The sequence below is a fragment of the Marmota monax genome, unplaced genomic scaffold (assembly GCF_021218885.2).
Source record: "Marmota monax isolate L192 unplaced genomic scaffold, Marmota_monax_Labrador192_F-V1.1 WCK01_AAM20220418_F8-fsc00179, whole genome shotgun sequence".
In the NCBI taxonomy this organism is placed as follows: Eukaryota; Metazoa; Chordata; class Mammalia; order Rodentia; family Sciuridae; genus Marmota; species Marmota monax.
The window spans coordinates 4,461,442-4,476,773 of record NW_026695200.1 but is presented as its reverse complement, the minus strand read 5'-3'; the positions used below and the strand labels follow the sequence as shown (position 1 = coordinate 4,476,773).

The 15,332-nt window shown below is 37.3% G+C and overlaps 1 pseudogene; it reads left to right on the top strand.

Moving 5' to 3' along the window:
• Positions 1-13,140: 13,140 nt before the first annotated feature.
• Positions 13,141-14,654, top strand: LOC131423603 (transmembrane protein 254-like; annotated as a pseudogene).
• The last annotated feature ends 678 nt before the right edge of the window (positions 14,655-15,332 follow it).

Sequence of the window (15,332 nt, the reverse complement as noted above, 5' to 3'; positions counted from 1 at the left end):
TCCCCTCACAACCTCTTATATGTAATTTTGTATAACAATGAGGGTCTCCCTCCATTACCATGCAATTTCCCTTTTCTATCCCTTTCCCTCCCACCTCATGTCTCTGTTTAATGTTAATCTTTTCTTCCTGCTCTTCCTCCCTGCTCTGTTCTTAGTTGCTTCATGATTAACATAGTATTTAATATTGGTTATTTAATCATCATTAATTTGTGTATTTTCCAATTAATTTTTGATTTTTTTCTTTATAATGTAATTTTATTTTGTTTTTGAGAGCAGACCAGATATGGTTAAATTTTGAGGTGTCCATGATATGGTACATGTTGGTGAGTGGTCTATTATTGGTTAAGGTAGTGTAACCTCACAAGGTTCAGTTCCCTGCTATCCAGTAGAGTCAGTGCAGCTAGAGGCAGAGTAATAGAGAAAGAAAGAGCTTTGGGAAAATGATTAACTCTTGCCATCAGTGACCATCTTCCTTCTCCCTTAGTGAGCTTCTCTTATATGGCTTTTCAGGGGAAGGTATGTGGGTCCTGGACTTGGGGGCATTATCCAGTGTTTCAGAAAGTAGCTGATTCTGAAGAATAGGCTGTATGCATGTTTCCTTGTGCACATATATCTACAGAAGAAATAAATAAATGAAACTATCTTTGTTGTGTAGAGTTTTTTTGTGTCTAGTTTTAGTTTTAGTCAGCATATGAGCAAGCATTCTTGTTGGTGTGACCTTTTCCTTTATGCATAACTTGTGACTCCTGAGTACTGGGAAGGGAGATTTTGTTCATTTCTAGCTAATTTTAGTGTACAATTAATGTATAAGAATAAAGAGACAGAAACAGAGAAACTTCTGAGAATTAGTTGTAGATAGTGTCGGAGGAGTTTATGAGCACATTCGGTTTCTGACTATCAGTTTGTTCCATCACGTATTCTTAAGTGGATGTGAATCTTGGTGTCACTGGCTACTTCTTGTTCGTCAGGGTCTTCATGGGAAAAAGACACAATAAAATGGAACAAACTGGCCTGGTTAACAAAGAAGCATTTTGAATTTCTTTTCTTGCCTGAACTAAGGCAACTCATTTAGTAGTTTGTTAGTACCATGTCATCTTTGCCTCCTTGCTGTGAGAGCATGGCTTAAAAGATGGTCTTATAATTGAGACATTATTTCTCAGCAACAATAAATTCCATAGCATAAGAATAACCTTGTGCATATAAGACATATTAGAATCATTAGTAAATTTTTCCAGCATATAATCCTTCAATCAAGATCATAACCATGCGTTTAGGTTGAGTGTTGAATATTCAGTCATGGCCTCCTCCTGGGATGTCTTGCAGATTCAGAAGTCATTTCCTAGATTACCCAAGATATACACATAGATTTTGTGATAGCACGATTCCCCTTGGGCTCCTATGAGAATGACTGGCAGAGATGTGGAATATTAGCAAGATGACTTAATGTCCTTATGCACTATCCTTTTGCCCACTGGTACACTTATAGAACATTTCACCCATCCTGGGGAAGCTATTCCCACAGGTTGGTCTCACTCCAGCCTCCATGTCCAGCATGTTGCAAGCCAGTCATTTTCCTATAAAATTGTAATGTGGTGGCAATTTTGTTCTGAAATTCATCCCAGAAATTATATGACATTTGGCCATTGATCTTATGAGTGGTTTCTTTTTCTCAACAAGGAAACATTTTGACTCGGTGGGCCTAAAGTTGGCATAAAGCATAGCTATTCATCCCATGTCCAGAAATATCCATCCTTGTATCTGTGATTGTTAGGTCATACTTTCAAATATTTTATCCTTGATTCCATTAATTTAGGTTTAGGAGGAGACTATATCTGACATAGGGTCTTGTGAAAGAAGTAATTTTTCCCATGGCCTTGTTTTTAAAAAGTACTAATTATAGGCCAATTATTTACATTCAAATTGTGGTTAGAGTTAGTATCAACATTTCATTATTTATTTGTTTTATTATGAAATGTTGCATCTTATTCCAATTATTGCTTTAAGGCAAACGCCCATCAAGGCAACACCAAAGTTATTGAAAGTATAATAACCTGTGGACCCAATAAGCTTACTTCTGTATAATTTTTGCATATTATTTGACCTCATCTAAATGGAATTTAGATCTATAGAGGTGAAAACAATAAAAATAGCAAAGGCAATTAAAACTCTTCCTATCCCTGTGATCACTATTTTAGTAAAATCTCTGTGTATTGTTGTGGTCTCATCTACGATTTGTAGGAGAAGTCTCTCTTGTTTTTTGTTTGTTAATTTGTTTCTTTGTTTTTGTTTTATTCCTGTGTGAATCCCCACATGCTCATGGTAGAGCTTATTTTATCCTGTGTCAAGGATTCATAATTTGACTCTTGCCAATTTTAAGTGAAAAATGAGTGCATACCTCTTTTCTTTTTCCACAAAGTTGCTAACATCAGTGAAGACCTCTGTGTCTAGGTTTTCCAGAGGTTGATCCACCAAATATGGCTGCTTGAAAATACCTTCCTGTTGGCCTGCAGACAATCATGTTCTGCTATCTTGGTGTCACTTGGGATGCAGGTGTCTGCCTTAGGATATCCAGGAGAATGGTGTGATATCTGCCTCTCAGTCCAGGATTATCCAATAGCCTCATTTCTGGTCTACCATAGTTAGCACTTGATGGGGAGCATAGATGGTGATGTGTTTCCCCAGTGTGGACTTGTCAACTTCTCTTAACAGTTTATACATGGCTGTAACTTCCCACACAAAATAGATGTAATTACTTTGAAAATATGCCACTGGATGCTAAGTTGATTCAAAGTTTTGAGGAAATCCCAGCCCAATCCCTTTTCTTTTGTGTACATATAAACTGGAGGGCTTTTTTAAGTTGGACAGGCCTAAAGTGGTTTCTTTAGTAATTTCAATTTTTATGGTATTGAAAGCCTATTGGGAATTTAGGAAATCATTCTAGAGTTTCAAAATCTGTTTCTTTCAGTGATTTATTTAGAGGCTTTGACTATAAGGCCTAAAAATTTGGTTTTTTTTGTTGTTGTTTTTTGGTACTGGGAATGGAAGTTAGAGGCACTTAACCACTGCACCATACCCTCAGGTCTTTTTATCTTTTATTTTGAGACAGGACTTCCCTAAGTTGCTGAGGATCTTGGTAAATTGCTGAGGCTGGCTTTGAATTTGCAATCCTCCTGTCTCACCCTCCCAATTTGTTGGGATTATTGGTGTGTGCAACCATGCCCAGGTTACACCCACAATTTTGTATCCGAGTTCAACAGAAACTTTCCATTACCAGAAAACTCCACAATTGTTAATGAGTAGTGAGGGTCTTTAAACACATGCAGCTCTCTTATAGTTTTCAATAAATCTCTGGCTTTTTCATAGAGTATTTACCTGGTGCACAATTTTTTGTTTGCATACTTGAGTCTTACTTAGGCATACTTTTTAATCCTTGACAGGACAAGTGTTTGAGTGTCTTAATAGTGTTGCTTACACATAATAATAAGCAGAACTAGCCATCAACAAATAATCCACAAATTTCTAAGATTCCATGGGTAAATTTCAGGTGACTTAATTCCTTGCTACAGATTCTGGAAATGAAGTATGAAAGATTTTAACTCCCTGAGGGAAAACTTTACTGCAGTACTGCTACCCTGCCTATATATCAGGATGCTACCACTCAAAAGCAAACAAGAGCTGAGTTTTTTTCCCCAGGGGTGTACAGAAAAAGGCATCTTTTAAATTCAGTACTGAGAAACACTCATAGGATTTTGTAACATTTAATATAGTGTAGGAGCTAGGTAATTATGGGTGGATGTACTGAACAATATCATTTACTGCCTGTAAGCCATGAATAAATCTGTACTCATCAAAATCACATAATCACATTTTTATTGGAAGGATTGGTGTATTCTAATGTGACTAACATGTTAAATTAATTGTGGTTTAAATTTATTTGAACAACTGCTGGTTGCCCTTTCGAGCTTCCTCCTTTAGAAAATACTGCTTTAAATTTGAAGATATATGCTCTGTTTCTAGTTTAATCCATGTAAACGATATGTTCTTAGTCCTTCTTGGCATACCTAGACTTAAGGATTCACTTTTCATAGATTGTGAGAAGCAGTTGTTGTTGAACATATTATTTCTTTCCCAGAAGTGCCATCTACAACTCTTCAGAATGCTCCAGAAAAACTTGTATATCCATTAGTTCTGGAGAGAAGTTTACTTGGGCTTTTAGTTTGCACAAAATGTTACAGCCTGAGAAGTATACTGATCACTTTGGCATATATAGGAATTTTTTTGTGTTTTAAAGTCACAGCTGATATTCCAATGTCTGGAACAAGAATCTATACTGAGCTTCATTTGATACCCGTTTGAACATAGTTGAGATCTTAGCTTTTTCCTCCCTGTTTTATTAATTTTAGTGAATAAATAGCACCTGGGTTCCAAGGAAACCAACCATTTATTTCCAACTGTCAACTGTACCAGGAGCACCTCTGGGGAAATCTGTAAGAACCCCTAGTTCTAATCTGCCCTTTCTTTCTTCCCTAACATCTAAGAAGTATACCTCCAACTGGACGTTTCCCACTCTTTCTTTGGACAATAATTGTTCTTCTTACAGTAAGTGCACTGGTTTTTCCTAGGATGGGCTTGCCTTGTTCAATAGGTTTTCTTTTTTGTATCCTCTTTTTCCTCCACAATTCAGACTCAATACAGCTGTTTGGTGATTGCCTCCTTGCTTCAGGCACTGTGTTCTGTTGTTGAAAATCATATCTATTAGTTGATAGGAACTCATTCAAATGGTACTATCTTTCTTTTATTGTTTCTTTCAAATATCTGGAGCACTCTGTTTTATGAAAGTCTCATTTATCATATGTTAATTATCCAGTCTTTCTGAATGTACATCTCAATAATGACAGATGGCTTGATAAATTCTTCCCCTAAATACAAAAGAGTTCTTGTCAGGCTGTTGAAAGTACCCTTGCATTTTACAAACATGGTTCTGTTTTCATAATTTCCAGTCTCATTCCTGCCAGAATGCAATAATAATTATGACTTAATAGGGCCCTATCTTCTGCCTTACTTAGGTCCCAAACTGATTCAACTCTAAGGAATGCCTTAATAACCTGCAAGATAGTGGCAGTATCCTCCACAAAGATCCTGTGAATATTCTCTCTGACTTTTTTGAAGACTATTAGCTCTTCATTGATATCATTTATACCAGACTCCCTGGTATGAATGATATAGAGAAGGAAAGTTTATTTTGACTCATGGTTTCAGATGTTTCATCCATGGTTGATCAATTTCATGTTCTGGGCTTGAAGTGAGGCAGAACATGATAGCAAATGTTTGCCAGAAGAAATCAGTCAGTTCATGGCAGCCAAGAAGTGGAGAGAAATAGATAGTATTAGGAGGAGTTAGGGATAGATGTCCCCTAAGTGACCTTTACCAGAATGTGCCCCAGCTCTCTGTAGTGTCCACCACCTTCCAGTTGTTCTTTAAGGTGTTAATGGATTAATCTACTGATAATATCAAAATTTTCATGATCCAGTTACTTCAAAAAAGCCCCATCTCTTGCCATTGCTGTATTAAGGATGATTGCAACACATGAACTTTTGGGAGACTTTCCAGTTGTAAACTTTACTCTGCCTCTGGATCCTCAAAGCTATGCCATCTCACAATTCAAATTTCAGGCCATTAACAAGAGTCTTCATTGTCTACAAAGTTCCAGCATTGTTCAAGAGTCCACATTCAAGATCTTCTCTGGGACACAGCAAACTCTTAGCTGTAAGCCCTTGTAAAAATTAAAAGAAATTACATAGACTCAATATGCAGTTGCATAAAGTAACATTCCCATTTCAAAAGGGATAAATAGAAGCCTAGAAAGAAGGTACAAAAGCAATATGAATACTTAGCAGGACCTATATTCAGTCCTTGGCACAACATGCCATTTCCAATGCTTGTGGTAGTTAATTCTGTGCCCTGAAAGGGCTGGATTATCCCTGCCCCTACTGCCTTTATGCCTGCAGCCAATATGACTTTTATCATCAGCTGGCCCTGATCACTGCTGCAGGTTTTTTCATTAGATGTTACATGTTCCTGGCATCTCTGAATTCTTGGGGTCTCCAATGTTGCTTCAGCTTCAGCTTCAGCTTCACTCTAACAGATTCACTTATTTCCTTAACCCTGACAAACATTGCCTTGTCTCACAACCTTTCTTTGAAATCTCCATGATGCCATTTTCAACTCTAGTCCTGCTAATGCATCATTTTAAGATTTACCAATACCAAAGAAAGAACTCAGAGGATTCAATGGATAGGTATTGACTTTTTATTACCCATCCCTCAGTGAGAACAGGATGGAATGCAGTTGAGAGTTGGTTGCACTGCTTCTATAAGCAGAGGGGAATATATATATATACTATAATATATATACTATAGAGTTTTCCTTGTATCCCTGAAAGCTTTTCAAGGCATTGAGTAGTGCTTAACCCAATATTTCATTCCTTCAGTTCTTAGAAGCCTTTAATGGCTCCATAATCTCATACCAAACTGTGTCTTCCATGAAGCTCTTGAGACAGGGCTCTGGAACACATTGCATTCATATCTTAAAAACAGCAGAATAAAAAGCAAGGACCAATCAGCAAGCACTATAGATAGTGAAGATAGCATTATTTTGTTTAGACTCTTGGGTTAAAATATGAGAGGTGTTATGATTTTAGTCCTGTTCTGTTTTATTCAAGTCCATTTCATCTCATTTTTAAATTATCCTACACAGGGAAGTCCTTGTGATGTAGTCACAGGGTGCACAGAGCAAATTCAATAGTCAGTCGAGTGCAACTTTTATTACCCATTACAGGAATAGATTACTTGTTGATAACCTATGGAGAATATTACAAATGTTTCATAGTCACCAATAATGGTAAATTAGCCCCATGAGGCAGTATACAGCCTAGTGTATGATCTTGTGCTAGTAAATTAGCTTGCACAGCAAGCTTGCCTGGAAAAAATATACCATACCAATCTAGCTGTTTGCACTTCATGAGTATAGAAAGAATAAGACACCTCTGGAATAAAATACAACTGTGGTAATCTGATTTTCTTAGCTGATGGCACCTGTTTTAGTCAATGTTTTATTATTGTGACTAAAAGACCTGAAAGAACAGCTTAGAAAATGAAAAATTTATTTTTGCTCATAGTTGCAGAGTATTTAATTAGCCATAATGTTGCTGTGACTAAAAGACCTGACAAGAACAACACAGAGGGGCTGGGGATGTGGCTCAAGCGGTAGTGCACTTGCCTGGCATGTGTGGGGCGATGGGTTCGATCCTCAGCACCACATACTAATAAAATAAAAAAGATGTTGTGTCCGCTGAGAACTAAAAAATAAATATTGAAAAATTCTCTCTCTCTCTCAAAAAAAAAAAAAAAAAACCACGGAGTAAAATTTTATTTAAGGCTCACAGTTTCAGGATTCTCAGTGCATAGATGGACTGTATAGCTCTAAGCCTGATATTAAACAGAACATTATGGCAGAAAGGGCTTTGCAGAGGAAAGCTGCTCAGAACTTAGCAACCAGGAAATAGAGAGAGAGAGCTCCACTTAAAAAATATAAATCACAAAGGCATGCCCCTCTCCAGGACCTACTTTGTCTAGATATACCCTACCTACAGTTACCACACTGTTAATCCATATCAGTAGATTAGACCAGTAATTAGATTATACTTATCATAATCATTTTATCTCTGAATATTCTTAAGGCCTATATCAACAGTACATTTACACATGAGCTTTTGGAGGTACCTTATATCCAAACCATAATATTATGGATAACATCACCCATAGTTGTATGGATCAGGTTTCCAACTCAGTAGGATTTACTTGTAAATTTTGACATTTGCCCTGAGCCATAGGGACACTCAGTCTAATCATCAGACTTTTACTTGTACGGCCCATGGCCAACTAATATTCCTTGTCTCCCATATGTTGTCTTCAGGAACCAGAAGTTGTTACCTATGCCCCATGTTAGTTTTAGAAAAGTTTTTGCTGGTATTGTCCTTTATTTGTAACCTTAACACTGGAATCCATGATCTGATAAACATAAACAAACAAACAAAATACTGCAGGCTTCTGTTGTCTGGATTTCTCATTCTTAGAGGACTAGTTCCTCAGGCAGACCACTACCCTACATAGAGTTACTCTCAGTTCTTAAGGCCCATATCAACAGTACATTCATTCTTTCAATTAATACAGCTTCTGTTGGATTTTGTAAGAGCTAAGAAATCCACAATGTGCCCTGGCCTTGAGCCCCTTGTTGTATATTGGACTGAAGTTTTCTTTCCTAATGTGTCTTTGGTTTTTGTATCAGGGTGACACTGGCTTCTTAGAATGAATTTTTCAATGTTACCTCCTTTTCTATTTCATGGAATAATTTGATGAGGATTGGTATTCATTGGGTTCTGGACATTTCTTTGTTGTAAGTCTTCTGATGGCTGTTTTAATTTTACTACTTAAAATTGATCTGTTAAATTTTTCTATATCCTCCTATTTCCATTTTGGTATGTTATATGTGACTGGGAATTTGTCAGTATTTTCAAGTTATTTTGGAGTATATAGTATTTTTAATATAATTTCTGATGATTCTCTGGATTTCAGTAGTATCTGTGGTGATATTGCCTTTTTCATCTGGAATTTGATAAAAACTGAATTTTTCCTTCTTTAGTTTGACTAAAGGTTTATCAATTTTTTTGTCGTTTCAAAAAACCAACTCATTGTTGATCCTTTCTACTGTTTTTAATCTCAATTTCATTGATTTTGGCTGTGATTTAAATTACTTCTTGTCTTTTACTGATTTCTATGTTAGTTTGTTATTTGTTTTCTTGGGCCTTGGGATGTAATTTTAGATTATTTGTTTGATATCCCTCTATTCTTTTAATGTATGAGCTTAATTCTATTAAGTATCTTCTTAGAACCTCCTTTATATTGGCCCAGAGATTTTGATATGTTTATCACTATTCTCATTTACTTCTAAGAATTTATTTCTCCCCTGATTTCTTCTGATATCCATTGATCATTCAAAAGCATATTATTTAATCTCCAGGTGTTAGAGTGTTAGCTCTTTTTTGTTCTTTTTAGTTTTACATGAGAGTAAAATATTCTTCTTGTTTTCTTATTGTTGATTTCTAATTTTGACCCATTATGATCTGATAGAATGCAAGGTATTATCACTATTTTTTTATGTTTGGCAAGATTGTTTTGTGACTTAATATATAGTCTCTTTTAGAAAATGTTTCACGTGCTGCTTTAGAAGAAAGTGAATTCAGTTGTTGATGGATGAAATATTCTGTGAATGTATGTTCGGTCCCTAACATTAATTTTATTTTTAGTTCTGTGGAATATTTACTTGTTTTTTGTTTACATGATCTATCCAGTTGTGAGTGAGGCATTTTTCAGTCACCCAGTATTGTTGGTTTTTGGTCTGTTTGATTCTTATGTTGAGAAGAGTTTGTTAGGTGTACATAGATGCTCTATTGTTTGGGGCATACATATTTATGATCATCAAATCTTGTTGTATGATTCCCTTAAGCACTATGAAATGACTGTCTTTTCTTATTAATGTTGGCTTAAAGTCCACATTGTCTGATATGAGAATAGCCACCTCTGCTTATTTATGAGACTCATGTGAATAGTATGTTCAATACTACATATTGAACTAATACTGTTTTTTCCCATTCCTTCACCTTCAGTCTATGGATGCCTTTGCATGTGAGGTCAGTCTTTTACAGACAGCATATTGTTGGGTCTGAGTACCACATCCCCAGTCTGACTCCCTGAAAACATAAAAGATACGAATTCTCACAACCTGCACAACCACCTGTGAGCAGATTTCACAGAGGTTCATCTGATAATGAGAATTTTCAGAAAGATGACATTGCAAGCATCCCAAAGTCACACTGCATCTTAGGACAAGAACACAACATCCTGTTTCCACAAGTTAGCCTGAATAGAAGTTAGAGGTCAAAGGAAGAATGGTGCAGATCAGAACCTGTTGTTACATTGAGTCTTCTTAGAAACTAAAATTCTAGGTTCTCATATGTTTGTATTATAAAGTATATGAGTTTATTCCTCATTAAATATATTCATCATGGAACACAAAGGCCTATTCCATATCACATGTACCCAAATACATATTACTCAGAGAAGCAGGAGGACAGATCGAAACACTTAATGAAAACTTAAATACATTTACATTTGCAGTACTGTTCATAATGTGGCTTCCATGATCACTATCCACATGAGTAGCAAAATAAAGGCAAAGTAGAAGTATATATAGGATTGGTATGGATTGAAGAAATGAACTTGACAGGTAGCTTTAAAGGGAGTATTGCTTACTTTTCTAAGTTTGGGGGCAAAAATACTAAATACACAGATTTTTCTGTCTTTACAAAGCTAGCACTCTAGTGCAGTCATCCAAGTAGCATTTTGTCATTTTTGTTTTCCTTCTGAATGATTTTTTTAAACCATAGTTTGTTAAACTAGTATTCCATATATATTGAGAGATTTTAAAATTATTTCTATATTACTTTTTAGGACTCTTATCAGTGGCTGTAAATCTAGCCATATCCTATTTTGGTTAGAGTGGATTTGATCCTAGGGGTTTACAATTTGCTTTTCATGGGTGTTGCAGGTTAGATATGAGGTGTCCCCCAAAACCTCATGTGTAAGTCAGTGCAAGAAATTTCACAGGTGAAATGATTAGATTGTAGGAGCTTTCACCTAATCAGTGTATCAGTCCACTGATGGATTATCTAGAGAATAACTATAGGCAGGTATGGTGTAGCTGGAGGAGGTGTCAGTGGGGGCATGACATTGGGGTTTATGTTTTATCCCAGGTTAGTGGACAACTCTGTCTCCTCCGGCCTCTCCCCCTTTCTCTCTCTCTCCTCTCCTTTCATATCCTCTAATTTCCTCTCTCTACCCTTCCTTGTTGTCATGTCCTGAACTGCATTCTTCAGCCACACAGTTTTTACCATGATGATCTACCCCACTTTTGGCCCCTAGCTATGGAGTTAGCCAATTGTGGACTTATTCTCTGAAACCATGAGCCAAAATAAACCTTTCCTATTCTAATTTTTTTTCACAGGTATTTTGGTCACAGGAATGTAAAAGCTAATCAAAATGATGGGATTCTTCTTTATCCTGGTAAATAAACTCATGCCATGATGTCTCATCCATGTCAAGTTTCATTTACATAGGAAACTTATTTCTATAAGAGATACCCTTTTGGATTTACTATAATCTGTGTTCACTTTATTCCTACTAAGATAGACACTGTCTAAGAGAACCTTTACTGGAAAATAAGTTATTGTTATGTTATGTGTGTTGGCAAGGTGAAGTGCATAGTAGGCAACATAATAGATTATTAATTGCTAGATCCCAGTGAGAAGAGGGTAGCATGCCCCACAGTGTTTAGCAGAAATGAGGAAGTCAGACATAATCCACAAAAAGAGGAGCAGTGAATAAAGGGAGAAACCAGAGATACCAATGAGCTATAGCCCTCATTGTGGTGCAGGATATTACCTGAGCAGGTTTCTCAGGGAGAGTCGTAATTGATGATTTCCAGCAAGCAAGCACATTTTATGTTGAGTCACACTGTGTATGAGAAGTAGTCACGGCGATATTTCACCATCCATGTAGCGAATGGGAGCGAATAGACCAGTAAACTGCAACATCTACCTGTCCCCCAGGAAGTGGTCATCAGGAGTTAGTTGTATGGAGTGATGCAAGATAAATATATACATTACTATGAGCTCATACCAGAAATTTGTTTTATTCATCCATGAAACAGTTTGTAGTTCTTTCCTCCTCCAAGCTATTTAGTGGAGGAAGAAGAGAAATACAATCTGTTTCATGGAAGAATAAGTCAAATATCCATAATGAGCAAGTTAGATATGTATTCAAAATGGATATCAAGGCAACGTAAAACTATTAGCATTCACTACAGTTTTTTTTTTTCTTTTTTTTTTTTTGGTACTAGAAATTGAACCCAAGGGTACTTAACCACTGATCCCCATCCTCAGTTCTTTTTTGTGTTTTATTTTGAGAGTTGCTTAGGGCCTTGCTAAATTGCTGAAGCTGTTTTTGAACTCTTAAGCCTCCTGCCTCAGCCTCCTGAGCCATTGGGATTACAGGCATGCACCACTGTGCACCATGCCCGGGCACATTCACTACTTTTAAACAGGAAATTCTAATAGTTAACTAATTACTCTGTCTTTAATCCCAGGTGGAAGGTTAATAGATTTGGTCAATTTATATGAAAACATATTTTAGAATGTTTTCTAAATAATAGATAATAATATTGAGAGGTGAGACTTCATAAATCATAGAAATGGTCAATTACAGAGAAAAGGGAAGTATTCCATTGATTCTACAGTGTACATTTCCACTTCTTTCTAATGGAGATACATCTTGATATTGACAGAAACACTGTTGTTTAGAAGGCTCATCACGTATTGTGATTATGCTCATGTCCACATAAAGGAATTTGGTCTAAAAATCTTACTTGTTGAAAAATAAATTATAAATCATTTTTAACTTATGGCCACTAATACACACACCCCTCTTGTATTATCACCTTCTGGTGGTACAATAAAATCAGAAGTTGCAGAAGTAGTGTCAGTAGATTAGAAAGAATTTCACAGAGATTAGCACAAGCCTCTCAAGAAATACCCAGTCACCTATGCTTCTGATTAACAGAGAGAATGGTAAGATGGAGAATGTCAAGGATAAGATGAGTTAATATGTGCTTCATGAGAGTTTCTTCTGAAAGAAAGGCAATTTTAAAACTTTTAAAAATATTATATCTATGTGTTTTTTCATCTCATGTAATCATAGGAGTGATGCAAGATAAATATCTATATTATTATAAGCTCAAAATGGTTATTTTCATAAGATTTGAGATAAAACTAAGTTACCTGGGCATTGTTGTACATGTCTATAATTTCAGCAACTTGGTGGAGAGATAGGAAGGTCAAAAGTTCAAGTCCTCATTGTCAAGTTAAACCCTGTCTCAACTTAAAAAAATAGAAAATGATGGAGCTGGGGCTGTAGCTCTGTGGTAGACACTTGCCTTCCATGTGTGAGGCTCTGGGTTTGGTTCTAGCACCACATAAAAATAAATAAAGAGGATTTCTGTCTTCACCCTGTATGGTGGCACACATCTCTCCCTCACCTAGCCCAGGTCGGACCCAGCTCCCACCCCCGTGCGGAACTGTGAGGCTGCTCATTCTCCTGGAGATGCTGCAATGATGGCGACCATAGCAGGTGATGCAGCCTACTTCCAGAGGGGCAGTCTGCTCTGGTTCACAGTCATCACCCTCTCCTTTGGCTACAACTCGTGTGATGTCCTCTGGTCTCCGAGTGTCCCTTATCAGAGACTTGGACCCCTGGGCTACTTCACTCAGTGTTTGGTGAACCACCATCACACCCTCCTGCATAATGGGTATTGGCTTGCCTGGCTGATTCACATGGGAGAGTCCTTATATGCCATGGTATTGTGCAAGTATAAAGGAATCAGACAGTTGGGCTCAACTACTCTGGTTCCTACAGACTTTCCTCTTTGGGATAGCATCTCTCTCTATCTTGATTGCTTACAGGCCAAAGCGCCAAAAACACAGTTAAAGGAGATAGTGAAAATTTTCTCTCCACTTTTACATTCAGAATCTCTTTTGGGGGGTGCTATGTTTACTTGATGATCTTTCTACATTCTAAAAGTATCTGTTCTACAAAGGTATTTAAGACCCTCTCAATGTTCATTTTTCTTCCATATGCTCTAGTTGAGCTTGAGTAGACTAGTTGTTACCTGAGAAAGAAAGAAGAAAAAATTCTGGCTTTCCAAGTTCTGCAGAAAACTTGAATGACAACAGACTTGCAGCTTCCCTCTCTGAGGCCCTTGGCTGTTCTGATCCCTCTGTGTCTTTAGGGCTGAAGTGAGTACTAGATTCACTTGCTGGTGAGCCTGAGCTCTCTGTTTCTGAGTAAAACATCTCTTCAATTTTTTTTCACGTTTCTGAACCAAAATGAAATAACACTTCCAAAGTACATTTGTTAGACATCTGTGAGGCAGGATCTTATCTCCTCAACTAAGCAATTGTGTAAAGGCCCAAAGGACCTGCTGAGAACCAAGAGCAGAGGACCAGGGCACCGTCTCCCTGATGCTGCCAGCAAGCAGTGATCCTTCCCTGCTCACGGCCCCAGGGACACAGTGTTCTGTGGTAGGCAGAGTCTGATGGCCACTGCTAGATTGCCCCTTCAACTCAGGGCCACAACTCAGGCAGCTTTCCTTTTCCCCATGGCACCTGATCCCATTTGTGCATCAGCAGTGGTTCTCCTCCAGTGTTGTTGACAAAGGAGGGAAGCACTTCATTTTCCACTTGTTCTGTATCATTCATTCTGTGTACCCTCATCTCACAGAACAGCACGGATGCCTCAGTAGTAGTGCCACCTTTCTGTGGGTCCTCTGGGGAAACGTAGATTGTTCCCCACTCTCCTGCTGTCTGACACTTTCTTCATCCAGCCCTAGTTTACTCAGTCACACCCACATTCCTCTCTAGAGATCCTAACCTCTGGGTTTTCCAGCTGGTTACTACCTCCCTGATTAACCTGAATGTACTTTATTACTACTGGCCTTTCGGGAGAGAGGTCCCCTATCTCTGTCCCTTTAACAGAATGGCGCCATCACCCTTAGGAGCCATTAGGGTCTCTTCCCTGGAGAACATCTGCTTGTTCTCTGGGGACTATTCCTTATTTCCCTTTGTGATTCCTTGGGCAAGTTGTAGTATTAGCAAACATCTATAAGAAACAACTCTCCCCCAAAAGAAAGCCCCTATGAGAGATCATGAGCTCTGAATTGTTTTATTGGAGATAATTTTTTTTGCAAATATATCTCGGTCTTTCCTGATCTTTCTCTTGGAGTAGGGGTAACTTTTGAGTAAAGAAAAAAAATTTTACCAGGAGTTAAGGATCATGGAGATCCAATCCAGATTTTTTTTAAAGCATAGCTGTCTTCAAATGAAATTAATGATGACAGTAATACTTGTGTGCCCAGAACAATGTGGCAGATGATTGAAAGAAGTGGACCAACTCAAATAAAATGCTGTGACTGTCTCACCAAAATAATAAATAAATAAATAAATAAAATAAAGAAAGATAGATATTGGGTCTATGTACAACTAAAAAATATTTTTAAAAAATAGAAAAAGATTGGGAATATAATTCGGTGATAGAGTACCCTAAATTCAATCCCCAGTGTTGTACAAAAAAATCAAAATTATAAAACTATCTGTCTCAGTTTTA